This window comes from Mesocricetus auratus, unplaced genomic scaffold, assembly GCF_017639785.1.
Source record: "Mesocricetus auratus isolate SY011 unplaced genomic scaffold, BCM_Maur_2.0 Super-Scaffold_4256, whole genome shotgun sequence".
NCBI lineage: Eukaryota > Metazoa > Chordata > Mammalia > Rodentia > Cricetidae > Mesocricetus > Mesocricetus auratus.
This window is the reverse complement of record NW_024429182.1, coordinates 16598473-16625656: the sequence shown is the minus strand read 5'-3', so window position 1 is coordinate 16625656 and position 27184 is coordinate 16598473. Positions and strand designations below refer to the sequence as shown.

At 48.4% G+C, this 27184-nt stretch overlaps 2 long non-coding RNA genes across 3 annotated transcripts; one reads left to right on the top strand and one right to left on the bottom strand.

The window, feature by feature from the left end:
- LOC121139889 lies at positions 1–15240 on the top strand. The gene is made up of 5 exons (XR_005876710.1): positions 1–173; positions 3944–4093; positions 5293–5541; positions 8452–8567; positions 14718–15240. It is a non-coding gene; the product is annotated as an uncharacterized LOC121139889 (long non-coding RNA).
- LOC121139882 lies at positions 1488–23354 on the bottom strand. Of its 2 annotated transcripts, XR_005876704.1 has the most exons (5): positions 22998–23354; positions 3965–4064; positions 3706–3809; positions 1945–1986; positions 1488–1673 (listed from the first exon to the last, which is right to left on the bottom strand). It is a non-coding gene; the product is annotated as an uncharacterized LOC121139882 (long non-coding RNA). The 2 variants fall into 2 exon arrangements; XR_005876707.1 differs by lacking the exon at positions 3706–3809 and having other exon boundaries at positions 22998–23352.
- Between the last annotated feature and the right edge of the window lie 3830 nt (positions 23355–27184).

Sequence of the window (27184 nt, the reverse complement as noted above, 5' to 3'; positions counted from 1 at the left end):
CCCCCAGCCCCCAGCCCCTGGCTAAGCTGACTCCAAAGGGCCTCCTGCCCCCTGCCCTGCCTCCTACCTCTACCTCCCAGAAGCTACACACTCAGAGGGAATTTCTCAGCCTCAACACCCACCAAGTATCTGATCTACCACAGGTTGAGCTGACGCTGGCTGAACATAGCGGGGTGAGTTGGCCAGGAAGAATTCACAGTGATGCACACATGTGTACACATGTATGTGTGTCCTCAAGGGGTGTGCACCCATCTGTTTCCTCAGCCTGAGACTGCACAGATATGCTAGGATGTGTACTGCTTAGGAATCAAGAAGGAGGTGGGGGAGGTACAGATTGATTCCATTGGCATTTGGTGGCACCTGATAGACATCCTGATCCAGGGAACCTGCCAGACCCCAGATCAGTTCTGGAGGTAGGAACATAAGGTGTTCCAGCCTTGACTGCCATCTGGATACCTTCTCCCTGCTCCCTTCTCTCCTTCTGTCGTAGGGGTAGGAAGGAAGCAGTGGGGGGGGGGTCAGCCTTGACCTTGGGGAGGTAGGGGGGGTCTCAAACACACTGAATATCTGCAGGTCGTCTGACCTCACTTCACCCAGGCCCAGGATTATAGAGCAGAGCCCCAGGCTGAAATTCCCAACCCAGAACCCAGGCAACTAAGGGAAGCCTGGTCCTCATACACTTCTAGTTGACACATTTGGGGGTTGGGAGTGGGGAACCTAGGCTGAAGTTCGAAATGAACATGAGCACTTGGTCCCAGGGAGTCCCTGCTGAGCTAGGGAGGCAGAAAGGAACACAGACAGAGGCCTAAACAGTCCCAGGTAGGACCTGGGGTGGGGGAGGGGGTCTCAGGTCCCACCAGGGGAGCTATGCCGTGCCTGATCCCACTCCACAGGGGCAGATGGAGAGATGGCTATTCCTCTCTGTACCCCGCTATGTGAAATCTGAGGTGAACACAGTGCAAAAGCCTCTGACTGTGTGCTGTGGAGTGTGGACCAGGGGCAATCGTATGAATGTGCACGTGTGCGTGTACACCCATGTGTGTAAATGTGAGTGTGTTAGTGGAGGCTTGAGTGAACGCAAGTATCTGGAATGAGTCAAGAAATGAACTTGCACAACAGTGTGTGTCTCTTCCGGGGCGTTGCTTCGTGAGGAGGCGCGCACTCTGTTTAAGTGGAAGAAGGTGTCTGTGTTTGAGGGTGAATACATAGGGTGAACACATGCATTTGTTGTCGGCTGTCAGTAGTCCATACATTGGAGTGTGTCAGAGTTGGGGAGGGCCAGGGGGTCCACAGCCCTCCCCAGGGTCTTCTAGACTCCTGGCTCGGCCTGTGCCAGGCCATTTGGGGAGCGCCCGTGCTTTATGGTGCGCGGGTGAAAAATGGAAATGCTAATAAGTAGTCGTTAAGTTGTCTTGCAAAAATGTTAAATGATAAATTGGGTAATGTTATTGTTGAAATGAAATATGTAAAATAAATGAGTTATTTATTTCTAATAAATATTTTGTTTACGATATATTTGTAGGGATGTTAATTATTTTCCCCCTCAATCGGGGCAACGTATAAATTCTAATAAAGTACAGGCTGGTGAAGACGGTGAGGGCGGGGTGGCTCCTGTGGGCCCGGCTGCCGAGTTCTCCTCCATGGGTGTCTTCAGGACTCACTGCTGTCCCCGGCTCCAAACCCAGGGAGAAAAAAAGGCAAGAACAGATAAGGAACTCCTGTGATCCCAGCACTGGGGTGGCTGAGGCAGGAGAATAGTGATGTTTAGACTGCCTAGGCTACATAGCAAGGCCTTGTCTCAAAAGAATGAGAAGGGGTGAAAGAAAGAAAAAAGGAGAGAGAGAGAGAGACAGAGACAGAGACAGAGACAGAGACAGAGGCATAGATAGACAGGCTTCCCCTGAGGAAATGGTTGAATATCCCTCAGCTGGGCCTGTTCCTTACCTAGCTGCTCAGCTCTGGGAAGCTCTGCTGCTGTGGAATGACCTGCATGCAAACAGCAGAAATGGCAACAGGAATCACACAGTGACCTCACACAGTCACCAACACTTCCAACAGCACTGAGAGCTCCGCTGGGCTAGGTGCCCTCAGAGACTCCCGTTCCTCCCTGCTCTGCCGGGGATGCCCAGAGAGGCAGACAGTTCACCCTCCACTGTTTCCAGATCTCCACCTGCACCCCTGTCTGCCCAATTAAACTTTCTCTCCTCTTCCTTGGAGGAAGCTTACCCTCCCCTCCCGCCTTGACCCCCCCTCCATGCAGGACTGTCTAGGGCTAGTGGTGTCAGTGGCCTCTTTGGGGTCAGCCCAGCTGAGCCCCTTGGAGATCCATCCACCTGGCCGGAAATCAAGCTAGGCCCAGGCCTGGCCCCTGAGGCTGAACCATGGGGGTGGGTTGGGGTTGCACATTCTCCTTCAGAACAAGCTGCTTCCCTGCAGGCGTTATCTCCCTGTGGCAATAAAACTGCTGAGACAGGACCTGGCGGGCAGGGACAAGCCGCGGGACCTGAAGTAGGACTGTTCTGTCCCTGCCTCAGGGGCCCCCAGCCTTCCTTCCAGTCTGCCCATCCAACTCCTGGGGCTAAACTAGACCCAAGTTCCCACGATGAACCTCTAGGCTGACCAGATGGGGGCTCAACCACTTACAATGTCTTTCTCTGGGGCTTGCGGGGGGGGTCACAGTGTAGGGTTGAACAAACTCAGCGTGTTCCTGAGAGTTCTTTAAAGTTGGGGTGGAGATTCATGCTTCCCAGACTGGAGTGCCTAAGTCTGTCAGAAAGGGACACCTGTAGCTCTCTGTCCACCTACCTCTGCCCACCATGCCCACGAGCCTCCACACCTACTTTATAGAGGGACCTCCATGCACAGCCAAACTGTGTGCTTGAGTGTGCACACGCGAATGTGTGTGCAAGAGGCCTGGTCTGTGGGAGGACAGAGACCTTTGGCCTTGACTAAGAAGTAGGGAAATAGCAGCGGTCAGCAGGGACACGCCGCACCCATGGCCACACTCACAAACCCCACGCACAGACACACTTGGACACATAGCCTCATGAGTACTGGTGTTGTATACATCCAGCCGCAAAGTCTCAGTACCATATTACCAAAGCCCTACAGATGCTCCTCGTGGGGGACTTGAATCAGGTCCAGGAGTTGTGAGGACCAAACAAAAAGGGTATATGAAATCATTGTTCATCTGTGGGGCTTTGAGGTCTTGGAAGGGGGTATTGACACTGGGAGAGGGCGTCCCCTGCTGGACAGAACAGCTACACCAGCTCACCACCTCAAGCTTTCTCCCTTACCTCAACCCACTCATAAAACACACAGTATACAAGTCTGCCACAGAATGGATGATGTGCAAGCAGGCAGCAGAACTCTAGGTTCTTTTCAAAACATGTAAAATATTTGATCATCATTTGTTTAAACTGTATAAATAATCCACCAAGTTTTAATAGGATTTTTCTATGAATCGGCAACAAAGCATGAAATGTGATATTTTCACCATGAGTAACTTGGAAATTAGTCACCTCTGTCTGAAGTTCTGCTGGCTGGAGACCCCCCATACCTTTCTTCCACCTCAAGCTACACTGGATTTTCAGAATGCTACCCCCTCAGCTTTTGCCTTTCTTGGGTAATGGAGGAGGGAATTCCAAGGAACCCCTGATGGCTATTATTTGGTTTGAGAGCAAAGATCAGGTACCCTGTCTCTACCTGAGCAGAAAGACCTGAGTCCAACCTCTACCCTGAGTCCCACCACAGGCTGCAGTGAAGGCTGGACTAACGTTTAAGATGAACAGTCAATGTAGGGATAGTTTCTGGAACAGAAAGCAACAACAGTTTAAAAGTAGAAAGTTTGAGCTATTCCCCATTTCCCCCAGATGTCCCCAAAGAGTCCTCCAATTCACCCTTCCCTAGGCTGTGCATACCCTCATATGTTATGCCCTTTCAGGAGAGAGACCCATGAACCTACCAAGAAGGCTGCCAAGCTCACCACCTAGGCTGGGGACAGAAGGTTCGAGACCAAGGAGCCACAGATGGTTCCGAGGAAGATAAGACCTGAAGAACCAGACCTAGGGAAGTAGAAAGGGAAACATCAAAGGTGAGAGACCAACAGAGATTAGAGGTGAAAGACTCAGGGATGAGGCCAGACTTGGGGAGTTATATGGGTAAGAAACTATCCAATGTCCAAGAAAGGTTTTCCGATTTACTTCCAGAAGTCTCTTGCCTCCTGAACTCTGGTCCTACCACCAAGCCAAATATCCTTCCTCTGCCTCAGGCCCCTGTCTGGAAAAGCAAACAGCCCATGTCAGTGACCAAGGGCATAGGAGCAGAGATGGCTGGCCCTGAGGCACTCAGCCAGCTCAAGCCAAAGCCTGATGAGGCTCAGCCTCAGAGTTGGGCATGGGCCATGGGGGAGGGGAGGTGGGCCTCCTTCCTGCACCAAACCACTGTCCACGTGCTCCCCTTTCTGCCCCCTACCCCTAGCCCTAGTTGAATAAAACTCAGGGGGTTAGGGGAGCTATTCATGGAACCAGTGAATGTGTGAGCTGCCCAGCAGCCCCCTCTCATTAGGGGACCCCCGTCAGGTGGCGCTCATTAACTTCAAGTTGTCTCTTGTTTTAAAACTCGAGTGAGGGGGCAGGGTGGCAGGCACATTGTCTGGCTACTGCCCCAAAGAGATTAGGCTCCGGGGGAGGGGGCAGGCAAAGGACCTTTAATTAGTTACTTTGAAAGGTTCCCCGTCCCCTTTCTCTCAGGTCCCCCTCCCAGCCCCCTCGCCCCCCCCCCTTGGCTGGGCCCAGCTTCGAGGGGGGACAGTCTTTTCTGCTTGGTAGAGTTGCCTGGTCACTAGGCTTAAATCCTTAGTCTTTGTTCCCGCCTGGACAATGGACCCAGTGCATCAACCAAAGAGGCCAGAGAAGACGCGGGGCCATCTCCTGTGAGGTTGGACCCAGCTGAGACAGTGTATCCTGGCACCAGGACACAGCAGGGGCTGGACATCATGGACCCTTTCTAGGCAGACAGGAAGAGGACGGGAGGGAGACACACACACACACTGTCTTCCTCCCCATTAAATGGGGGAACTAGCGCAAGGCGTGGTGACAACGCCAGCAGCCCCAGCACATAGGATACTGAGGGAAGTTTGCAGTCTGAGACATATAGTGATCTCTAGGACAACTTAGACCATATACTACGAGCCGTCTCAAAACAAAAACAAAACAATCTGGGGGCTTGGGTGGTGGCTCGGCACATGAAAACACTAACCACTAAGCCCCACCACCGGAAATTGATCCCCAGGACCTGTCACCAGGTAGAAGAAGAGAATCAACTCCTGCAAGCTGCCCTCTGACCTCCACATGTGACACACAGGGAGGCAAGAACACAGAGCAGACAAGGGCTTGGGATGGACCTCAGCCAGTGGAGTGGCTGCCGAGCCTGTGTGACGCCCGCCCCATGTAAGACCAGATGTGGTGACACACACCTGTGAATCTAGCACTCAGCGGCTGGAGGAAGTAGGACAGGAAATTCAAGGTTCTCAGCTACATAGTAAGTCTGAGGCTAGCCTGGGCTACATGAAACTGTCTCAAAACCAAACATCAATTTTAAAAGATGTGCAGGAAATCACCCTTCCCTCTTAGGTACTGAGGATTGGATAGCCTGTGTAAAGGCATCTAAACTAATGTCTGTATACTGTAAGCATGCCATACATGCTACGGTTTTTCCCTTGGATGCGTCCTAAAGCCAGAGCTTGACCCGAACCCTCTGCTACGAAGCAGCAAGCACATGGGACCCATTTTGCTTCCAGGTACTAGCGGCAAACATAAACTAAACAAACAAAATGCCACATTTGAGAAAGGCTTAGTGGACAGGCGTGAGGAGGAGGGAGAGGAGGATAGATAGTCAGTAAGTGGTGGGGGCGGGGCGGTATAAACTGAACTGGAGAGAGTATTTCTGCCGGCTCGGGGGTGTCTCGGGGTTGGGGTGAGAGACTGGGTTGCAGGAAGAGATGGCCATTTGCCTGGGTCAGCAGATTAATGGTACTAACGAAGTTTCTGAGAGCGTGGTGTGTTGGGGGGTCGCGGCCGTCCATGTGGAAAGGCACATGACTAGGGATTGATCAGGCTGTAGATGAAACAGAGAGAGCTTCCCGGACAGCGGAGGTAGGAAATGCCAAAACCAATTATGCCCCAACCCCTCTGGCCTCCAGATCCCTCCTCTGGAGAGCAGGGAAGAGGCTGTGACCTCTCTCTGTGGGTGTGTGCACTCCCAGACACACACATAGACACACGGCTCACGTGCCTAGGTTATGCTCTGTGTGTACAGGGGCAGACCACTTATAGGAAGGGGCAGCCTCAGGACATTAGTGCTGGTTTGTGTGCCATCTCCACAAACACATACATTTGTGTCTACCTCATATGACACCTGAGTGTCTTTGTCTGACCAGTACACGAGTCACAGGATGGAGCTAGCCAGGGAATCAGGATAGCAGAAGAAATTAAGAAGTAGGCTACTTTGGGCTCAACCCTAGGTTTGTCATAACAAGTCATTTAGGCGACTAATTCTTCAAGTAGGTAACTGAAAATTTATCAGCCTCTGGTTGATGGGCGTGTACCCCACTTTGGGGAAACCCTCCCTGACGGAAATAATCAATTTTGCAATGATTCCTTTTAACAGCCCAAGTTTGTTGAATGAATAAGTGTGTCAGGTTGGGCACTCTCTCCAGTTTAAAGAATTCACAAAGGATATCAAAGAACCAGATCAAAGACTGAGCAAACATCCCGTACAGGACCTGGAGAAGCCCTTGGTTAAAAATCAACAGTTAGGGGGTGATTAAGAAGAAGATAAGGGCCCTTCAAACTCAACACTAGCCCAACAACAGTGGGGGTCTTGGGGTCTTTGGGGGAGACAGGGAGGGGGTGAAATGGCGAACGGAGGCACATGGAGGCTTGAATTTGACTCCTGCATAGGAAGGAGCGACTTCCTTTCGAGCCGTGTGTGCGCTGTCAGCATCAGAACCTCCAGACACAGAATTCATATCCTGTGCCATATGTTGAGTGCTGTCATTATAGTTATTAGCAATCATGTCTTATCATAAAGTCACTTTTCCTTAAATATGTAAGAAAAAATAGCTATTCTTAGAGTGAGTTCTATCCAGTCTATTCCTCTGGGAAATTATTTCCAGTTTTATAGTGTAAGAATGTAAACCAACAAGCAGGTGAGATAAGGGCCCAGAACACTCATATGAGGCCCTGTTGGAAGCTGATGCAGACACAGGGAGCTACCACCATACTGCTAGGATCCACAAGGTGTCCCTTTTCGAGATTAAACTCCAAAGGTCACAGTCAGTGACCTTGGGATCCTAGCTCACCCCCTTAAACTCCAGACTCACAGACTCAGTCACTGAGACTCTTGGCCCTATGATGGCTCCCTCTTCCCATGCCTCCCCCCATAGCTACCCTGCACCCCTTTGCAATGTCTATGAGGGAGACTGCTCCTCTTGGGGCCTGCAAGCTTTTGTTAGCGTTATGTGAGCCGCTAGTGACAAGGGCCCTGAAACCCAACTCGACCAAACTCATAAAAGGGGTCACTGTCTCTTTAATTAAAGTTCCCTGTTTGGAGGTTAAAGACAAACCCGTTTGATGGTGCAGGTGTGTAGAGGTGGGGGTGGGGGAAAGAGTGGGAAGGGCTGGAGGGAAATGGAATTCTATCCTTGGAAGGGAGCAAGGAGGGGCCTCTGTAGGGCAGACTGGCTGGCCCACTAGTAGGTCTGATGGGGAGCTGAGGGTCCCTGGTGTGGAGAGAACCTCAGGGAATAAATCAGGGAGCTTAGGGGCCCCGGGACAGCTGGCTCTGATGCCCCTCAAGCATGCTGTGCAGTCCAGGCCCAGAGCCAAGCCTGTGGCAGACTGCAAACTCAGCCACCCCGCCCAACATTATGCCTGGCTGACCACTCCCCTTGACCACTCTGGGATTTCCCCCTTTCCCATCCCAAAAGTTCTCCATTAAATGAGGGCCCAGGGCCTAATCCCATCTCCACACAGAAGCAACTTCATCACAGTTTAACATAAAAAGATCAGCTGGTATCGACCCGTAATTTGGACCCATGCCACGCTATTGGCAGGAAGACAGAATAAGTTAGGGTGGCCATGTTTCAAAAATTCTCTGTGTGCACTCAATCACAGCCCAGGGAAGGCGGGCGGGTGCGTAATAACCCAGCCGCGCTCTCCATTTCCCCTGTAGATCAATGCTAATACCAGGAGGCCCCGGAAGATGGATGGAACCGACAGGAACCTTGAAATCCCGACACGGGGGCTGGTGCCTCAACCGATAAAGAATTTCATTGCTGCTGGGGCAGGGACACCAAAACCCTTGGGGTTGTGGGGAGACAGTCTGGGGGGGCAGAGAAGCTAGAGAGGGGACAGCCTCTCTCTCTCAGGGTTATACCATATGTTGCAGGCATGATACACCTTGGCTCCCAAAATGCTAGCCCAAAGCCTTCTCCTCCGAAAGGATACTCAGGACGGGTCTTGGACTCACTCAGACACAAACGGGGAAACTCAGACCTGGTGCAGGTAGGCAGATCTGCTGCGGGGAGACACGGTCACTCTTGGCGTCCACACCCGCCACTGTGAGACACCGAGCTAGGGTCTTTCCTGTCTTCCCTCCATCTCTGCCTTCTCTGTATTTCTTTCTGATGTTGTCCAGAAAGTTGCTGGCAGAGGGAAGTCTGAGAACTTTCTAACAAGTAAACCACCAAGACCAAGGCATCTAGACAGAAGCACCCATGCAAGGCTGAAAGCAGGAGTTGGGGGTCCATAGGATAGCTCAATTGCACTGTGGGCCTCAGTTTCCACATCTATAAAACCAGAAGCTTGGCTGGGCTATTTCCTCCCTCCCTCCTCTCAGCCTTTCTCTTGCATTTTAAAAAGTCTCATCATGTAGCATAGGTTAGCCTGGAGCTCCCTATGTAATCCAGGCTGACCTCCAACTTCTGGTGATCCTCCTGCCTCAGCCTTCTGAGTGCAGGGATTCTGTGATCATAGACATAAGTCACATGACCAAGTAGAACAGGAACATTTGTAAGGCCACCTACCTTCCAGATCTGAATTTGTCTGTCCAAACACTAATACTTGCAGCACCACACACAACACGCAGGCAGCCCTAAAGCTAGCATTCCCAGTTTTGTTTTGTTTTTTTATTTCACTGATAGACTAAAGCATAAAATTTGTACATATCAGCATGCAACATTAATGTTCAATACACGCATTTGCTGCAAAATGTTTAAATATGGTTTAAATATGCATTTATTTCTTTGAACATTTATCATTTCTTTCTTTTTTTTTTTTTTTTGGTTTTTTCGAGACAGGGTTTCTCTGTGGCTTTGGAGGCTGTCCTGGAACTCGCTTGGTAGTCCAGGCTGGTCTCGAACTCACAGAGATCCGCCTGCCTCTGCCTCCCGAGTGCTGGGATTAAAGGCGTGCACCACCACCTCCCGGAACATTTATCATTTCTATATGATGAAAAATTATTTTTAAAAAACTCTAGTTTTATAGTTAATACAGATAATGCCTTATCTTTTGAGGATGACCTGAACATACACACACACACACACAAAACGGGGAAGGGGGGTGTCTACATCATCCTGGAGCAGGATGCCAAGGAGTCTCAGAAACCCACTCTCAACCCTCCTAACAAAACATCAAGAACAAGACAGAGATACAGAGAACTGTCAACAGTTTGGGGAGAGAGGCAGAGAGAGAGAGAGAGAGAGAGAGAGAGAGAGAGAGAGAGAGAGAGAGGGAGGGAGGGAGGGAGGGAGGGAGGGAGGGAGGGAGGGAGAGAGAGAGAGAGAGAGAGAGAGAGAGAGAGAGAGAGAGAGAGAGAGAGAGAGAGAGAGAGAGAGGAGCATAGGGCTGAGATTGACTGCCTCCCTACCTGCTGTCTGATTTCCTCCCAGGCCTTGTAGGACAGAAGCCATTTGTATGGCCTGGCACTGACATCTTGTGGCCACCTCTAAGGATTGCAGGCATCTCAATGAGTCCCTTGATCCCCTACAGAGGGAACCATGGTCCTAGCCTGGTCAGAACCGCAGGTCCCACCCCTGGAAGCCTTCCTCCATGCTCAGCTGTCGAGAAGCTCACAGTAGGCTGGCAAGGACATCCTGCAGGGTCAGGAGAGGGGACAGCTACCTTAACAAGAGTCTCCACTTAGTGACATACAGGACTGGAGAAAGGGAATGCCTGAGGGAACTTCAGTCTAGGGCAGAAATAGAATCGTGGTCTTCTATAACCTTCACCTGACAGAAACTGACCCTGAGCCAGGAGCTGAGAGCTGAAGGAAGAGATGTGGTTTTCCCTAGGTCACCCCACCAGGAAGAGACTAAACCCTGGCCTCGTGCATAGCCAGACTGCAAGGGAGTGTTTACCCTCCTTACAGCCTTAACCTGTTGCAGGGTGAGACATGGGAAGGCATGGATTTACCCTGGCAGAGCCTCTAACCTCGAGGAGCAAAAAGACTCAGCCCCTTGCCAGTACCTCATCCCTTCCTGAGGACAGTGGAAGCCCAAGCCATCACAGCCTTCCATATAAAGCACCAGTCTGGAAGTCAAAAGAAGCTGGCTTCCATCACCAGCCTAAGGCTGGTGAGAGGGCTTGGGCACAGGACTGGAGTGAGTGGGGTTCCCTAGAGCCAGCCTCCTCCATTCCACAGAGATCTAAGGTAGGGACGCACAGAGGTAGCCGTGACTAAAGCAGGGCCTAACTGCAGACTCCCAGGACCCATGTTCCCTCCTACTCTACAGAAACTCTGCCACCTCTGAAACCACATCTCAGGCACCTAAAAAGTGACAGACCACACACAGGCAGAGGCCATGAGTTCCCAGCCTCAGAACCCTGGAGGTGCTGGTGTGATCAGTTTGTTATAAATTAGAGACTCATTAAGAAAAGGTGTGAAGGGCTCAGGAACAGCTTTCGGGGCCATCTTTTCGATTTCTTGTTCAGTTTGTTTATTGCGATTGTCCTTGTCTCATAAGCTTATTGCAAAACCAATAAAAATGATCTATTCAAAGAGGGGAAATGCTCTTTTGACTAGTAAGCTGCCACTTAGTCGTAGACCCCACCTTCCCCCTTCCCAATGGCTGCAGCCGTAGCTTGGTTGACCAGCTGTCTCCTGCCGCGGGGTCAGCAGAGGGTGCCAGATTCCTGCTCACCAGAAACTGTGTCCACCTGCCATGCAGCCACCCTGGGCTGGCCTCAGGCCTCCAACCTGGCCCCATCACACCAGTGACTGTGTACCCCAGCCCTCCAGCCCAGCTCAGTTACAGGGGGATGGGGGCCAGAGCAGGGTCCAAGGACAGTCATGGGAGCTTAGAATTTTAAGTGGAATTTTGCTGTTTCTTCACTGTGCCTCAATGGAGATGTGTCGTTAGCATGAAAATGAGTAGGATTATGAGAAAGGCCTCCAGAGCTTCCCTACAATCAGAAGTCCCGGCTTTGACCTTGACAGAACAGAAGCCACTGAAGTCACAATTAAGGTGAGGGACATAGAAACCTCCATCTAAGGAAAGTGGTCCTTCCCACACTCCAGTTTCAGGAATGAAGTCAGTTGTACCTAGTGACTACAATAGCCTGAGACATCCTAGATTTCCCTGTATTGCTGATGTTGATATTAGTTTAAAGGTTTTCAGATTGTTACGGGGTAGAGAGGGGCACACGGCAAAGGAGAGGAAACGCGGAGAAAAATCCAGCAGACCTTTTCTTGGACTCAGAAGTCCACAGTCTGAGTGGGAGACTTGAAAGTTTTTTCTTCCCATTCCTTTCTGTCTCAAACATGGAATCAAGGTCAGACCCGAAGTGACTTGGTCAAAGTCCCTCAGTCAGTGGCAGAGTTAGGAGAAGGACCTAAGATATCCAGCCTTTGCCTCGTGTTCATTACAAAACTCTGCTGTCTTCTACATCTTGTTCATGCCAAAGAGTATGGCGTCCTTTGCCACGCTGCTACAGCCATCACGACCCCAGCTGCCCTTCCCTTCCACTTGCTAGAGCAAGACTGGTCTTTCCCAAGGCCAGCGCATAGCCAACCTCAGGGGCCTGGAGGAGGGAACAAGCCTTGGGAAAAACATGTGGAGTTTCTCTGCTGCTCCAAAGCAGTTGACGATGTCTTTATCTATTTGGACAAGGAGGACAAGGAGTGAAGGGGAGGTGACAGAGCGTTCTCAGGAAATGGAACATCTCAAGGACTTGGCCTGTCTTCAGAGTCCCAATGACATTGTCCCTTGATCTCTGTGGATATGTTTACACTGACAAACACTTAAAATAGCCTTACTGTGTGTCAGTACTGTTCTAAGCATATTGCTTACTCATTTGCTAATTTCATTTTATGTAAATTTAACCTAGGCTTGCCTGTAATATCACCAGCTAGGAAATAGAGGTAGGAGCATCAGGAATTCAAAGTGTGCCTTGACTACAGAGCAAGTTCAGACCCATGGGGTGGCATAAAACTGCCTCAAAATATTAATTTAGTAAACTTGTATCTTTTGATTAAGTTACTAACTCCTCTTACTCTTCTGAAGTAGAGAGTTATTAGTCCCACTGAGTCATAGTTTAAACAGCTTGCCCCAGGTCTCACAAATGGGAAATGGCAGAGCAGGGATTAAAAGTCAATCATTTTGGCTCTTACCTACCATGCTAGTACAGAAGCAGAATTTCCCTCACCCTGCCTCTGAAGGGTCAATATTTCAGCCTATGAAGTGAACTGACAATAGACAGATTAACAGAAGAGAGATACAGATGCAGTGCGTGTACATGCACAAGAGCCACATAGAATATAAGACTCAAAAAGAGGCCAGACTGGGTTGGAGAGACGGACGACTTCAAATATGCAGAATCCACATAAAAAGCCACACATGGCATATCTGTGACCCAGCACTTCAGGAAGACCGCTGAGGCTTTCTTTTTGTTTTTGCTGTTGTTATTTTGTTTTGTTTTTAGAGGCAGGATTTCTCTGTAGCTTTGGAACCTGTCCTAGAACTCCTTCTGTAAATCAGGCTGGCCTCGAACTCCCAATGGCTGGGATTAAAGGCATGTGCCACCACTGCCCAGCCTGTTGTTTTTTTTTTTAATTTTTAGTAATAGCCAGATCTTGGAAACAAACCAGATGCCCCTCAACTGAATGGATAAAGAATATGTGGTATTTTCATATAATGAAATACTACTCAGCAGTAAGAAACAATGACATCATAAAATTTGCAGGCAAATGGACAGAACTAGAAAAAACCATCCTGAGTGAGAAAGACACATATATAATATGTACTCACTCATAAGTGGATACCAGACATAAAGCAAAAGATACACAGCCTACAATCCACAACCCCAGAGAAGCTAGAACCCTCTTCCAGAAACAGATGGAAGCAGATGCAGAGATTCACAAAACTAACCAATGGGCCAAGCTCCTGGAGTACAATCCAAGTGAGGGAGGAGCGATAATGTGAATAAAGAAGTCAAGACCTTGATGGGGAAACCCACAGAATCAGCTGACCCGAGCTAGAGAGAGATCACTGACTCAGGTCTGGCAAAGGTGGAACCTGAGTAAGACCGAAATACACTCCTTTAATAGGTGAAAATGGTGCAGCTGGGACAATATACGAGGCTACTGGCAGTGGGTACAACATCTAACTCTTACCCTTACTCCTCTTACCCGAGGAGCAGATGGGAGGTTGTGGGGAGAGGAGTGGGGAAAACAGGAGGACAGGAGGGAGGAGAAGGAACTGGGATTGGGATGTAAAAAATAAATTAATAAAAAAGCAAAATATATATATATATATATACTTTTATGTGGGCTGGAGAGTTGGCTCAGAGCTTAAGGGCATTGATTGTACTTCCAGAGGTCCTGAGTTCAATTCCCAGCAACTGCATGGCATCTCACAACCATCTATAATGAGATCTGGTGCCCTCTTCTGGTGTGCAGTCATATGTGCAGGCAGAACACTGTATACGTGATAAATATAAATCTTTTTAAAAAAGATTTATTTTTATGTCTATGAGTGTTTTGCCTGCATGTGTGTATGTATAGCATGTTTGTGCCTGTGGAGGCCAGATGAGGGCATTGGATGAGGACATCAAATTCAGGCATTGGATCCCCTGGAATTGAACTGTCATGTGGGTGCTGGAAATTGAACCCAGAAAGCACTCTCAATCTCTGCAGCATTTCTCCAGCCCCTCACTGGAGCCTAGCTGTAGAGTCTCAGTAAAAGACCCTGACTCAAGGAAATTACACACACACACACACACACACACACACACACACACACACACACACACTGAGTTCCCGGTGACCGAATGATTGCATTATGCTTTTACTATTTGAGACAGGGTTTTGCCATGGAGCCCAGGGTTGGCCTGGGACTTTCCATGTAGTCTGAACTGGCTTCACACTCTCGGTCTGCCGGTCTCCGCCTTCCTACTGCTTGGATTACAGAAGTATGCCGCCACGCCTTTGTGAAATTTTTAGACCACACATAAAAGAACTGGGGCTTCTGATGGCTGACAGGGTGAGCTGTACAAAGGTGGGAGAGGAACAGAAAGCTGAAAGCCATTACGCTATCATGCAAGGAAAATCTCTCAGGTGACAACCCTCTGAAGAATGTGCGACATCCGGGGGCAGGAGTGTGAACAGGACCTCTCCTACAGCCAGATAAGACAGATAAGAGCTTGTTTACTTTACAGGCCCAGTGTGGATTTCCTCTCTAAACGCAGAACGGCTGTAGGAAGGGACTGAAGCTCAGAGCTAGCCCTCTGTCCTGCTGAGCCGCCTCTGAAAGCGGGAACACATCTACACAGCAGGCTTTGGAAGAGCACATTCCCATCGTCTGGGAACCTTCTTTTACTGACAGTACAAGGACTTGGGGCTCCCTATGATAGGGAGGAAGGAAGATGCTGGACATTCCAAAGAGATATGATGTCCTTGGAGCTAACACTTGTTTACCACAGTCTGGGTCACTGCTGCCCTTGGTTTCTTTGAAGACCAGTGTTTCCCGCCTGAGACAGGCATGGGCCACAGAAGCCTCCCACACCGTTCCTATTTGGAGGAGGCTTTCTGCTGGGTTCTGGAAGCCAGGGTGAGGGGTGTTATGCCAAGAACCCACAGCCTCCTGGCTCCCTCCCACACGGCAGCCTGCACTGACATCTCTGAGAGGGCCTTTGATTAAAGAGACAAGTGACTTTGCCCATTCTATTGATCAGAATAAATTACTAGGAACTAATTTATGGGCCTCCCCACTGCCGATGACATGGTGGATTGTGCGCTATTGGTCAGTAAATTGGATTGTCAGGCTAGATTATTGGTTCGTATACAGTTATCTCTCATAGCAATATCAGGCAGCCCAGGTAGAGGAGTGAAATCCTTTCTCTGCTGCCAGATGCCAGGATGTCAGGCTGGAGGCCTTCTCCCTGCTGCTGGGGAGGGGTGGGGAGGGAAGAGGAGGAGAGGGGAGGAGAGTCGAGTGAGGCCTCTGTGCAGGATGCTTATTAATTAGTGCAGCATCACAGCATTAAAAGAACATTAGTGTGGAATCGGCTGCAGAGTGATGGGGAAATGACATTGTGGGCCTCCTCCTGATTCTCCAGCTATGGCTCTGCTGGGTAGAGGCAGGGAGGGGGTTGATGAGCAGACAGGGGGATGGGAAAGATAAAGGGTGAGGGGCAAAAAGGGCCACGGGGAGGGGAAGAGAGAGGAAAGGCCATATTTGCTGGGAGTTGCAAGCAGAGCGGATCTGCTAAGTGCCAGCGTCGCTGACGCACGCTGGGGAAATGGAGCTGCCGTTCTGCTCCGTACATCACAGCCAACGATGAAAAGTTCTAGAGCTGGGATTTCTCAGGCAATTTGGCCAGTGATGCATGGGGCAGTAGATCCTCGCGCACTCTTCCGTGCTTCTGCCAAGCCAGCAATAACAAAAACTTATTTTTTGCCAGGGAAACGGATATGAGTCAGGCAGCCCATCAGGAGTAAGGGGGGCTTTACCACGCCACTGCGATTTGTACCGCTCCACTGTTTCCCTGAGCTCTAAAGACCTGCCAGGAGGTGACAAAGGCGAGACAATTTCGAGTTCACAGTCCTGTGTCCTCGAAGCATAACAGCGTGCCAGAGATGGGGACTTGCTGGGCCTGTGGGCTGCAAAGTCAGCGGTCTTTCCTTCACGCCCCCTGAGAGGAGGGGGTGAGATGAGGGGTGAGCGGAGAGTTGGGATTCCGAGGAAAGGTTCACCCCCAGCTCCAACCTTATGGAAGCATGGCGGAAAGAGCCCAGAGTACAGGAAGGAACCGGAAGGACATGGCAGGCAGGAAGGAGTATGGGGTATCCGTCCAGCCATGATTGGTGGAAAACATCACTACTTCCAGTTAAGACCATCTGTGTCCTCTTTTATGCGCTGCCAGGGTCTTTGCTGCCCACCCAGACCCTGAGCTATCCAGTCCCTGAAGGGCTGTATTGGGAGCCCCACGGAGTCTTGTTTTCTCTCTGGCTGTTGAGCCAAGAGCGCTGAGGAGGCCTTCTCCTCCTTTGAGGCATGATCAGGAACACAAGCAACCTGTTCTCTCAGGCCTCAGGGCAAACGGTCAGGAGGAGCATTCAGCCCTGACTTTAGCTACCACTCATCCGACACTGCCGGTGACCCAGCAAGTGAACCCCCTTGGGGCAGGGACCCAGGGCTTCCAGCTCGCTTGAGCTGCCCCTGAGAACTGCCCGGAGGAGGTCTCATTAGTATCTACAAAGACATCAATATCATTCCTCCTCATGGTGCTGTTGAGCATGCTGAGCTGAGTTTTCTGAGACTCACACCATGAACTAAAAATATTCTACACATTCCAAAAGATAGAGGCTTCAAAGGCGAAGCCCCCTGGCCAAGACTCCAGGTGTATTTTATGCCTACCCACCCCCCTCGCTCTGCTCTCCGAAAGTTAAACAGCAGAGCAGGTGAGAAGGTTCACTGGGTAACTGCACTTGCTGCCAAGCCTGGTGACCTGGGTTTGTTCCCCAGGAACCCCGCAGTGGAAGAGCACCAACTCCCACAAGTTGTTCTCTGCTGTTTACACATGCACTGTGTGTGACCCACCCCCAACACACATATATACAAACATGCACACACACATAAAACAAACAAGTAGATGCAATGTTTTTCTTAAGTTAAACTGTGGCCCTTGGCTATTTAAGTATGAGTTCCCATCTTGGTTGTTCTCCTAGTCAAGCCTCTGGTGACAAATAAGAAGCCAAAGAGAAAAGACCTTCACAGTCAGAAGAAACAGGACTAGGACAGTGCCTTTCCTCTTGTCTGGCTTTACTATGTCCCAGCTTTCCTTACAGCAACTACTCGAAAATGAGTTCACTAGGCCTCAGAGAACCCGAGCCCCCAAGATGGAAGAGTTTGCAAAGCCTGGAGAAGAAAAGTAGGCCCACTGGCTGCCCTATAAATTAGAGACTCATTAAGAAGAGGCAGGAAGGGCTTTGGGGGCCTGAGCCTTTCGATTTCTTGTTGCAATAGTTTATTGCTATTGTTTCTATTTCATACGTTTATTGCAAAACCAATAAAAATTATCTATTAAGAGCAGGAAACTCATCTTTTGACTTCTTGGTGGAGGTTTCTACAGAATAAACTTTAACTGGTCCAGCATAGCTTGCAGGAGAGGAGGGAGCCCTGCGAAGTTACCTCCAGAGACCAGTCAAGCACACAGTAGGAGTGTCCAGACCTGGGGGAACAGGCCGGGGAGGTCACACAGTCAGACTCTCCTATACAGCCCCTGTCAGCTAGCTACATATAACATCCGCTGCTCATTGCCTAGTAACCCTGGAGCTCCACAGTTCCTACTCCAGAGAGGAAGCCCTCAGTTGGAAGAAAGAGCTAGCCAAGTGCTTGATTTATGGAACTATTCTTGGAAGGAAATTTTGTAGGGATGTTTCCAAACCAGATGAATAAAATGTCCAGGATTCCAAAAGGAAAGCCTTGTCTAGTGAAAAAAAACGAGGAGCTAGATTTATTGTACCCTGCTGTGCTGGGCTAGGCTCTACACGGCCACCCCTTCTGTTTTGGTTTAGTTTTGCACTCCTTTATTAAAATCATTTGTTATTGGTGTGGGTGTGTGTACCTGTGTGTGCATATGGAGGTCACAGACAACTCTGTAGGGTTGGTTCTCTCCACCTTTGTGTGGGTCCCAGGTATTAAACTCAGGTCACCAGGCTTGCAAAGCCCCTTTGCCTGTGAGCATCTCACTGGTCCCTGTACCCCCCTTTTTAAGGAAAAAAGTGTATGCTATCTTGGGCTAGGGATGTAGCTCAGTTGGTAGAGAGCTTGCCTAACAAGCATAGAGAGCCTGGGTTTGGTCCCCAGCACCACAGAGAACACGGTGGCTGTCATCCCAACATTTGGGAGGCGAAGACAGGAAGATCAGAAGTTGGAGGGCATTCTTAGCTATGTAGGAAATTTGAGGACAGCCTGGGATAAAAGTAAAACATTTTTAAAATGTATATATTATCTCCATTTTATTAAAATGAGCATTGACGATGGGCAATGTCAGTCAGGTGACCAGGAGCAAAGGACCACATATTCCCTAGCCTGAGAATACCAGTTCTAGAAGAAATTACCACCTCTCCTTTGAAGAAAGGAGGTAGGTATTCTCCTTGTGGGTCTCCAGGATGCCCTGGAGAGGATTCATAACCAATAGAGGGAAAACTCACCCAACCGTGACTCAAGTTAGAACTTGCCTCCAGAGTTACCCGCACCCCTAAATCTAGTGTGAAGAACCACAGGGGTTTCAATAACCTCTGTCAGGTCACAGGATGGTGACTAATGGGCCTGGAGGAGGAGACTGTGAAAACACTCTAGGAAATAAATTTGGGTGATTAAATTTCAAGGCAGTTCATGGAACAGCCACCTGAGGCCTAAACTAAACCATCAAGTTACTAAGAGAATCAAGATTTCACTTTAACCACAGCTGCCTAGGAACCAAGTTTAAGACTGCAAATTATCAGTGGGACAGGGGAAAGGTCTTCCCACCAAGTCCCTAAGCCTTCCTTCCAAAAGGCCAGCACAACCGAGCTCACTATTGCCTTTCCATGGCTATTGCGTCATTTTTAATGCAAAAATTAAAATAAGGTAAAAACGATTGCTCCCCCATGTAAGAAAGGAAGACGTGGGAAAAGACCTTCCAAGTGGGCACAAGTCAGACCACTCACAAATTTCTGAGAGACTCTCGGGTTACTAAAATAACAGAAGTGGCCCAAATTCCTCTACTTCTCTTCTATTTCAGCTGAATGTCATGTACCCTGATTGGATCTAAGTCCCTAACAGTCACGGTCTAGTGGCTCGGGATGTAATCCACCCTTCTCTCCCCTCAGCCCAGTCACACCCCAGCTGCTGTTAAGCTTTGCAGGTAAACATCACCAAGACACTGTCCCTGCCCACTGTTTACAGCCCACAGGACTTCACTTTAACTTGTCTGTTGCTTTATGGATAAAGCCAGGTAGGAAGAGCTGGAGCCCCAGCAGCCTCTATGATGGCCCAGCAGACTCTGTGGTGAAAGGGCCCAGCAGCCTAGCAGCCTAGCAGCCTAGCAGCCTAGCAGCCTAGCAGCCTAGCAGCCTCCAAATGGAAGGATTCAGGCAGGAAAGACCTTAGCAACTGCAGCTGTCTCTCTCTCTCTCTCTCTCTCTCTCTCTCTCTCTCTCTCTCTCTCTCTCTCTCTCTCTCTCTCTCTCTCTCGGGAGTTCACCTCTCTCTGCCCTGACTCCACCAGATGTTTCATACAAATCCAGTTGAGACAGCTGCTAACCCCATCCTGCTAAATTTCCAGGGGCCCTGGAACCCCAGTCTTGGCCCAAAGCTGGGCAAATTTCTAGCATCCAGACAAGGTTGAGATTGTTCAGAAAGTGCTTCAATAGGAAACTGGGGAAAAGCCAAAAAACTAAATTACAAAAGCTGAGAATCAGACAATGTACAGAGCACAGATTATTCTCCCGAATAACCCTCGTCCAATCCCAGAACGGTTTGTTGCAAGAAAAAGGATAGAGCCCAGGCAGGTCTGCCGGCGGAGGCCTGATAACCCAGTTACTTGGAAGGCTGAGGGAGGAGGATCACAAACGGAAGGCCTATCTGGCCTGCAGACTGAGTTCAAGGCTGGCCTGGGAAACGGAGACTTCTCTTCAAAACCAAAAGTAAAAAGTAAGAGGGCTGGAGTTACAGTTCAGTGGTAAAGCAACTGCCGGGCATGTGCAAGCCCCAAGGTCAATTCCCTGCAGCAACCTCCACCACGCCCCACCCCAAAAAAGGAGGGAGGAAAGGTGGAAAGAAGGGAGGGAAAAGGCAGGGTAGGAAGGGAGAAAAAAAGATCTGTGAGAGTGGCAACGTAGGCCCATTGAGGGAGAACTAACTGATCACCAAAGGTAAAGCCTCCGGGCTGGCGAAGGGACGCCACTCAGGAAGGCAGGGGGGCCCCGGGAAGGCAGGTTTACCATCAGTCATCCTAAAAAGATGGGTGGAGTAATTACCCCTTTAATGAAATAATGTACTTTTCCTTCCCAGAATTCCTGAATCACAATCATGAGGCTTTGTTAGCTTGCCTGCTTTTCTAAATTACTTGGGGGAAAATGTACTTTTTCTTTTCTTTTATCTCTGTTCCAAGCATGCTTTCCCCAAGACTCTGGGTGTCCTTACTGTTTCCCTGAAGCCTCCTCCCTGCCTGTCCTGGCTGACCTCTGTGCTGTCTTAATGAGCATGGCCTCCCCTCTCTCTTTTCTCTCCTCCACGCTCCTCTTCCTGGCAGCTTCGAAGATTACAGCTTGCCTGCCCTGGCCTTTTCTTTTAAACCCAGTTAAATTTGTCTTCAAGCATCTGTTTGAGTCCCTTCTGCCTTACTTTATTAATGAGACTAAGAATGTTAAGAGGGAGACCCTGATTTTTCTGGCATCATCTGGCAACCCAGATGAGAGCCCTACCATTTCCGGTACCGATCCTTTAGGATACCCAGACTTTCTTGTCCCTCACTTTCAGTTCCTCCGGGCGTGGCTCGGGACATGCTCTTATTTCAGCTTCAGATAGAGGTCAACTCCATTGCCAGGCTTCAGGGTGCTCTCATTGGCTTTCAGAACCCGCCACCCAGGCTCCTCTAAGGCTCTGGTCCCCAATCTAGGATTTACTACCTGCTGCTCTGCACCTAGATAGGAGTACTCCTAGACCGATGAATAAGGAAGGACTTCTTTGTGTTGTAGCAATTGTTCTCAACCTGTGGGTCGTGACCCCTTGGAGTCAAGAGCCCTTTCACAGGGGTTGCCTAAGACCATCTATGTACCAGATATTTACATTACGACTCATAACAATAGCAAAATGTCAGTTATGAAGTAGCATGAGAATAATTTTCAACATGAGGAACTGTGTTAAAGGGTCACAGCATTAGGAAGGTTAGGAACCCCTGCTCTACAGGCTTCTGCAGAGTTCAGTGGTCCTAATCCAACTGTCCCCAGGATCCTCCCTCTCAGAGCTCCCAGGCAGTGGCAGTCCTTTAAAATGCCTGTCCTATGCCATTTGGATGTCTGCTGAACCAGAGTGAGTTTCCTATATTCCACCACTCTACTGGACACAAATATTTACCCATTGCCAGCAAGAATCCAGAAGCCCTTCTCTCAAAGAAACTCCACAGGAGTAAAGCATGCTGGGTTATACTTATAATTTCCATCCAAAGATGGAGACTCAGTCAAATCCTGCATCCACACACAAACCCTAGTTCCTAGGAAACCCCTATTCAGCACCTCAGTATCCATTAGCCAACTTTCCTCCAACCTACACCTGCACATTCCCAGACAGCTGGGACCAATAAAGCCAGCTTTGGGTTCAAAACCTGGTTCACTTACATCTTAGCTGAACAGCCTCCTTTTAAGTCATTTTGAAGCAATATGAGTTAGACATATTCCCAGTAAGAAGACAGGGAGAGGGGCCACAGATAATGAAGATGGCTAACTTCTGGCTTCTTCTTCAGCCCCCTGACCTGTGACAAAGGCCTGGCAGGCTTTTTCTTCCAGGCCCTTCTGCTGGCAGACTGGTCTAACAAGTTCAAGGCCAGACCAGAACATGCTTACCTAAAAGTTGTGGGCCTATCATGCTCCCTGTCTTTGTTTAAGGTGACCAACCTTAACTTAGGGGAGGGAGACCCCCCAAAGACCCTTTAAAGCCCCCAGCCCTTGAGAGACCAGACCAGGATCTTCGTTCCTCCATCCCCCTATTCCCCACCATGCCCGCTTTTCTAGATCTTTCTCTGTGCCTTGTTGTGTGTGTTTCCCCACTCCTAACAAACACTTTTCTCAAAGCCTGATCCTGTCTGGGATTTTCCCTGCTGCTACCTGTCGCGCTCCAGAGCTTTTCTGCCTTTTAATTTTTTAATTAGAAGCGAAAACGAACCCGATCAAGACCCCTCAAGAGTAACAATTTAAACCCAAACTGCTTAAAGTAGATTTTTTTTCAGTTATTTTGTGTGTGGAGGTGAGAAGAGCTGGAACGTCAGTGCTGTTCTTTCCCCATGTGGGTTCCTGAGACCAGACTCAGGTTGTCAGGGTTGGTGGCTTGTTCCTTCACCACTCTGATGGGCCTGAGCTAATATTTTAATAAAATGGGCTTAAGCATTTTGTCTTTCTCATAATTGATGTGGGAAATTAAATGTCATCTTGTACATCACCCAGTATTTTGCCTGACACATAGTAGGACAGATTTAAAAAGTAGCTATAAATACATAAATCTTTCTTAACTGGTATCAATACCACTATATCCTGTTCCCTGAAAACTCTGCAACCACAGAACAAAGACAACATCCTTATAGAATCATTCTAGATCCATATGATAATCTCATTATATATTAGTAAATTCAGTCTTTCAAACGTAATACTCTTTTACCTCTGGGACCAGGGACTGTTCATAGTTATACATAAGATGTTTTCTGAGCCCAGTAAGGGATGAAGGTGTCAGAACTTACACCAGAGAAAATTCTCCAAGTTCATGTCAAGGCTGATGAAAATTTTTCTTCCCTTCAGAAGAGAGTCTTGAGAGTTCACAGGGGGCACGTCCAGGCCCTTGCCCAGAGAAACTCCCCAGATGGCCTATCCATCATCTATGCGGCATACTGGGTCACCTCTACAAGAAAATACCTTGACTTTGCTGACTATTTTTACATTTGAAATTGATCTACACTGGGCACCGAGTTCACACTCAATGAGGTTTAGGATCTACTCGTTTTGCCGGTGGGTGGGCGGCTAGAAGATTCAGTGGGTCACTGGAAATTTGTATGTCTTTCCCAGGCTAAGAAGAAACAGTGGTGGCCTAGCAACCAGGGAATCTGCCTAGCAACAAGGGTGAGAGGCAGCGGCCTGCTGGGATTGTTTGGAATGGCTGACGAATAGGCAGGCAGGAAGACTTTTCTGGATTTTGTCAAGCTGAGGTCTCAAGCCAAAAGGAGAAGGGTGATCTCTAGGGATCAAAAAAGATGTGGGGGGAGGCAGGGCAAACACAGTCAGAGTATTGGAGACTTTACAGACCAGAACTAGAAGAGGCCTCATGCCTGTTCCACAGTGTGCTTAGCAAAGAGGTGGCCTTCCCGCTGCCACCAGGAGGAAGCTGACACCCCAGAGTGGACACATATGAAGAGTCTCCACCTCTGTGCTTTGGTTTGCAAGGGCACATACAACAGGACATATGTTCACGTGTGTTGCTGACCTGGAGGTGTTCCACTCAGAAAACCACCAATCCTCGGAAAGGACAGAGACCTACATCCCTCACAATGAGACCACAGGCAGCTTACGTGACTTTCCAAACAGTGCGTCTCGTAAGGAACCATTAGGAACTCGAGACTGATCTGGCTTCAATCATTTGCCCACTTCTCCCCTTTCTATCCATCACAGGACAAGGGCCTGAGCGTGCCCCCCCCCGTGAACTCTCGAGACACTCCCCTGAAGAGAAGAAAAATTGTCATCCGCCTTTGACCTGATTAATAATTAAAACCGCTGAGTTTCAACTGCCCCTAACAGTGAGGTGCTCCAAAACCCCAGAAAACTTTAACAAATAACCAGCCTGCTGCGGGGGAGAGGAAGCTCTTTTCACTAGACAAACTGACAATTAGCCGCTATTCAAATCCCCCTCCGGTCCTAGCATATTGGTTCTTCTTTGAAAGTGGCTCTGCATGGGGTAGAATTTTTGGCCTTGAGTTGGGAACTAATGTGCATAAAATCAAAGCATGGAAGCCAGCAGTTGAGAGAGCAGAGGCTATTTGGGGATTAGTGATTTCAGGGTTAGACTTCTAATAACTTGGGGAGTGGTGGGTTAGGAATGTCCTCCAGGAGCATCAGGCAGTCAACTCGGTGGGATGTGTCCTCACATTGAACTGGAAAGCCTGAGTCACTCACTACCCCAGAGATAGAAATACAAAATGGCAGGAAATAACTGCAACTCAGCAGTGCCACATGGCAAGCTGCATTTTAGGACTGCCGCAGACGACGTCTCTCGCGTGCAGTCTTGGGGTCACATGTGAGACCCCAAGTTGGGCTCCAAGTTTTCTCCCCAAAGAGCCACAAATATAGACCGTCCCCCCACTAGGGAACACGCTGATGGAGAACAAAGGAGAGGGGATGAGATGGGAGGAGAGAGAAGGAGGGAGCAGGCATCCAAACTGCTCATTTCCCCCTCGGAAGCAGAAGGCCCAGCCACTACGGTGGGTGAGCAAAGCAAATTGGTAATGGGTGATCCAGATTGCATCTCAGAGTCGTGCCTGCTTTCCAGGCACTTACTGAACTTTTATAACTCTTTTGGGGGTTAGGCAGAAAAACCCGTGCTTTCTTATTGACCAGTTGGGGAGAGGGAGTCGAAGCTGGCTGGCCCAAGTCTGTTGCTTCTCTGTCTACAAGCCATACTGTAGTCCACCCAAAGATGCTTTTTAATCAGTTTAGTAAGGGAAGAGAGGCTAGAAAATCATCGTGGGATCACTGGCTGCAGCAGCTTCAAGACTGCAAAAGCCCAGCTTGGAAAGCACTGGAAAGTCATTTTTGCAGAGAGGGAATGCAGATGGCAGAGACCCACACAAACCACTCATCCTCAGCACCCTCAGAAAGCCTTCGTGACGACAAATTTCGTTTTTCATCCTTATTTGTCTTGATTGACATACTACTTAAAACAGGAAAATGCTCTCAAGTATATGACTTAATAAGTAGGTATGTGAATTCATATAATGCCTGGTCAGGTCAAACGCAAAGCATAAGCCATCCCAGAAGGTGCCGTTGACCCCTCACCGTTCATATGCATCTACCTCCCCAAAGGAGGCACTATTCTCTCTATACAAACAGGCTTGGTTTTGAACTTCTCACAAGGGCAATTACCAAATACTCGTGTCTACCTTCCTGTGCTCAGCCTGTCTGTGAGATCCATTTATGTTGTTGCAGGAATCAGAAGTTCATTGCTTTTCATGGCTGTGTGGTTACCCACTGTAAACTATCCCTGCTATTGGAATAGTAGTGTGCCTTCCTTCTTGTTTATTGCTTAAAGCTGCTACGAGTGTTCTTGTACTATCCTGTGGTGGATATCAGCAATCCTTTCTGCTGAGTAAATATCCCAGAGTGGAACTGGAAGGCCACTTATCATAAACAGAGTAGCTTGACCTTCAAGAGAAAGGGGACCATGCGTGTCTATTGTTTTACCCTGTGAGATTGCCATGGAGTAGGTACTCAGCAAATATCTTTGGAAATAATAAAAGAATACTGATAGAAAAATCAATTTTACCAGAATTAATGTGCATATTTGATGTGATTTTAATTGGATAACAAGAAGGTTTTATTTGGAGGGGAAAATGAATTAAATGATTTCAAAGTTACATAGCAGAATAAATACTTGAGAGGGGCAAATAAAAATGTGAAAAAGGAGAAATAAAGAGTGAGACTTGTCTTCCCAGATGTCAGACCAAACTATAAAATCTCTGTAATTAAATCAATCTCGGTATTGGCATGGGAATAGATAAATGGATCTGTGGAATAAAATAGAGAGCCCAGAAATAGACCAAGTATACATATGAGAATTTACTATATGACAAAGTTGGTATTTCAATTCCATGAAAAAGAATGGATTATTTAATAAATGGTGCCAAGTCAACTTCCATCTGGAAGAAAATAAAACTGGATTCCTATTTTATACTACTTACAAATATGAACTCTATATAGATTAAAGACAAATGTGAAAAAATAAGACAATAACAATCTTGAAAATTTAGGAAGCTAAAAGCTTGGTAAAGAGACAGGGAGGGGTACTCTATACACCAAGACTGGAAACCCAAAAGCTATAAATGAAAGTATAGACATATTTTACCTCGTAACAGCTTTTTTTTTTAAAGTTTTACATGGGGCTGGAGAGATGGCTCAGAGGTTAAGAGCACTAACTGCTCTTCGAGAGGACCTGAGTTCAATTCTCAGCAACCAATGGTGGCTCACAACCATCTACAATTCAATCTCATGCCCTCTTCTGGTGTGTAGGCAGAACACTGTATATGTAATAAATCTTTTTTTTTAAAGTTTTACATGGCAAAAGAAAAAATAAAAGCAATAGACATGGGGCTGAAGAAATGGCTTAGTGGTTAAGAGCACTGGCTGCCCTTCTAGAGGACCCACGTGATAGCTCACACAGCATCTGCAATGCTACTTCAGAGGATTTGATACCTTCTTCTGGCTTCTGTGAGCACTGCATCTACATGGTAAACAGATAAACACACAGGCAAAACACCCATGCACATAAAGTAAAATAAAATAGTTTTCAAATAGACAAATGTACAAACTTGTACAGGAGAAATGGATAATTAGAAGCAATAGCAAACAAGAAAGTTTTATAAGTAGATAAAAAGCAAGCAGACAGCCCGGCAGGAAAATGAGCGACCGGCAGCAGCAAACACATCATAAGAAAGCACTTAACTGGTCAGCAAGCACAGAGGGAGGGGCTCCCGACAATCTTTTTAAGACTTATCTAATTTGTTCATGTGTATGGGTGTTTTGTCTGCATGTATGCCTGGACATCACATGCATACCTTGTGCCTTTGGAGGCCAGAAGAGTGTGTTGGATCCCCTGAAGCTGATGTTATAGATGGTTACAAACCACCATGTGGGTGCTGGGAACTGAACCTGGGTCCTCTGGAAG